Here is a 3,353-nt window from a genome sequence, read left to right on the forward strand (position 1 = left end):
TAGCGTAGCGCCCGGCCGGGTCCCCGCGGCTACGGTGCGCCCGGGGCGCACGCGGCGCTGTGAATCGCGCGCGCGGACTACGGCTCCCACAAGGCCGCGCGGCGAGGTCGGGCCGGAAGCTCGCGGCAGCCCTGCGCGCGAGGCAGGCCGGGAGCTGTAGTCCTCGGGGTGGCGGCCAACACCAGCTCCGGCTGGCGCCCTCCGGAGTGCCGCCGACTCCCCTGGCCGCCCTGCCCGCCGACGCCGCAGGAGATGGCCAAGCCCCGGGCCCCGGGCGGCGCTGCGTGCCGGGTTTGGGGCGGAACGCCGAGAAGCTGCGCCGAGGACAGGACTGGGACTACAGCTCCCAGAGTGCCCTGCGCGGAGGAAGGGGCGGGGCCTCCACGTCCGCCGCGTTCTCGGCGCTTCCGGCTGCGCCTGCGGGCCGAGAGGGGTGTCCCGCTGGCTGGCTGGTCCCCGTCCTGGATCCGCGGGTCGCAGACCCTTTAGCCCCTCCCAGGCCCTCTGCAGCCTGTCTTCTTCCTCGGTGCCCTTCGAGGGCTTCCCGGTCTGGAGTCCAGGCTCGGGGGCCGAGCTGGGTCTGGGCCTCGGTTCTCGCCTCGGTCAGCGAGAGGAAGCGGCTCCAACCGGGTCGTTGAGGGGTCGGAGTGAGACCCTCCGCGGAGGTGCTGCCCAGCCCGGAGGGGGGCGCTCCGCGGCGGCCTGGCAGCACCCGCCGCGTCCGCGCATGACCTCCCCGACTCCGTCCCTCCCTTGATGCTGCCCCTCGGCAGCCCTGAGGGTCCGCACGCCCGGCAGCCGCCCGCCTGCGGGGCAGACCCTCCTCCGGGCTCCTCTGCCCTGTCGCCCGGATGCGCTTCGGCGTCAGCGGCTCATCAGCTGCACAGAGAGGCTGCAGAGAGGGACCCGGGGATGCTGAGCGCAGAGCACGGTGGGGGCCGTGCAGGAGGAGGAAACCCAGAAGCGAGGCTCCTCCGCTCACAGAGATCCGGGGAGCGTCTGGTGGTCCAGTTCTGCCTGAGATCAAGTGGAATTGTACCCTTGGGAGGTTGGGTGGGGTTTGCCCCAGTGCCCAGAAAGTCTGAGCTGACCTCAGTAAGACTTACAGGGTAGGGCTCTGCTCCTGGACCAACACTGAAGCCCCAGGAGAGCCTCGTCTTACTCTCTAGAGGCTGCGGCAGGGATACCTGTGTCCCCACGTGGGGGCTTGGGCTTTAGCTGCAGCCAAGACAGCTGCTTCCTGAGTGCTCCGCGGTGACAAGCTGCCTGTAGGGACACAGGGCTGTGGAGTGACTGGACCCACCGCCAACTTCCTCACCTGCACGAAGGTGATGACTAGCAGCCTCTGACCACGTGTGGCTGCGGAATCACAAGAGCATGGAGTCAAGGGCCGAGTGCCACTGGGGGCTCAGTGACCACAGGTCCCCTTCCCTCCCCAGCCCCTTTGCCTGGGCGTGCCTGGGGTGGTGGTCAGGACTGGTGTCCACAGCCCTGTAACCTCCCGACAAGAGAAACAGCTGAAGTCGAGCCTGGTGACCTGATGGCCGAGCGTCCTGCCTGCTCACTGCAGAGTTTTGTGGCGCCAAGCCCTACACAGGGAAGAGGAGAGAGCAGGAGCACCCAGCCCTCCCCAGTAAGGGGTCAAGGTCTATGGTCGGGGAGAAAGCCCGGTCACCAGAAGGGGGCCTCAGGAGTTTCAAGACTGTTCCCTGTCTGAGGAGCGAGCTAGAAGGAACAGGTTGTGTGTGCAGTTGGGAGCAGGAGGAGGCTGGCCAGAGCAGGAAGACGAGGGGTGAATCTGGAGTCAACCTGGGGTCCTCTTAGATGTTCTGAGGCATGCAGACTTAAATTTAAATAACTATAAGGCAGAAGGTAAGTGACAATCGACCGGCCAGGCTGTTGGCCAGTGCCGTCCTGGCTGGATGACACAATCCTCACAGCTCAAGAGACAGGAGTTAGCTGCCCCGAGGGGAGAGGCTGGAGAGGGGGGAGCAGCCGTGCAGAAAGAGCCGGTGACAGGTAGGAGGTGTGGGGGTGGGCGGCACAGTTCCAGCGTCCCTGTGCAAATCCCCCTCGTGCCCACACTGTTCCTGGCTTTGGGGCCTGGCAGTGTGCAAGACCTACTAGCATGCCCTCTGGAGCGGAGATTCCAGTGGATGAGGGCACAGGGACCCTCGCTGTGTGACAGGCACCGGGGGCCGAGGCCAGCAGGCAGGCTGAGGGCTGGACGCGCCTGTGCTCTGGCCCATCTTATGGAATGGCCTGTAATCACCTACTCTGTGAACCCCTGTACCTAGGTCAGAAAGGAAAGCAGGTGCCCTCACAGGCAAAAAAGGAGGACTCTGAGCCAGCCCTCATGGCCTAGCGGTTAAAGGTCGTTGTGCTCCACTTCAGCGGACCGGTTCAGCTCCCGGGCACGGAACCACACCACTCGTCTGTCAGTTGCCGTACTGTGGTGGCGGCTCACAAGAACTAGACACAACTATATACTGAGGCTTTGGGGGCGGGAGGCGGGGGGAAGGAAGAAAAAGGAGGAAGACTGGCAACAGATGTTAGCTTAGGGCGAATCTCCCTCTGCAAAAGGGGGTTCTTCTCTGGGCCTCCATCTCCTAGTCTCTGAGCTGCCAGCAGGTGGAGGGGCAGACGTGGGGCAGCTGGGCTGAGAGTGTGGACAGGCTGGAGCAGGCCCGACCAGGGGCCGGGCAGTGTGTGTGGGACAGTAGGAGGAACCAGGCAGGCCGCGTGCCCACCTGCCAGCAGCCTTCCAGGGGAGGGTGGAGCCGTGCTCCCAGCTTTTCCCACACGCGGAGTCATGCAGAATTGACTAAGGACGTTCAAGCAGCGGCTCTCCAGCAGTGAGAGGGGCCAGCCTGAGGCAGGGTCCAGTGGGGAGCCTGTGGCCAGGCTGATTCGGGGTTGGGGGTGGACGGCCCCACATGGGAGGGGCGCACTCAGGCCTAGGGGGTGTAGGCCTTGACACTGACCTCATGGGTCCCACTGCAGTGCCCTCCAGCATGCTCCCTGGGCACCCCCCTCACCCCAGGGAGCCCTTCCCAGGTGGCAGCCAGGAGCTGTCGTTTGCATTTACAGTGGACTCTCCTCACGTGTGGGGGCTGTGTCTCCCTATTGGGCTGGGGGCCCAGGCAGGGATCAGCATCAGCTGCTGGTGGGGCCAGCTGGACAGCAGACAGGCCCCCACAGGTTTAAGGGTGGGAATGAAGCGGGGGGACTGGCAGCTCCCCCCTCCCCTCCTGGCTTTGGCCCCCTGCCCACTTGCAGCTCCTCCTCTGGGCAGACGGCCCCGCAGGCTCCAGACGAACAGCTGTGGGGCTGGAGGTAGGGCAGGTGTCAAA

Source organism: Equus caballus, chromosome 13 (assembly GCF_041296265.1).
Source record: "Equus caballus isolate H_3958 breed thoroughbred chromosome 13, TB-T2T, whole genome shotgun sequence".
NCBI lineage: Eukaryota > Metazoa > Chordata > Mammalia > Perissodactyla > Equidae > Equus > Equus caballus.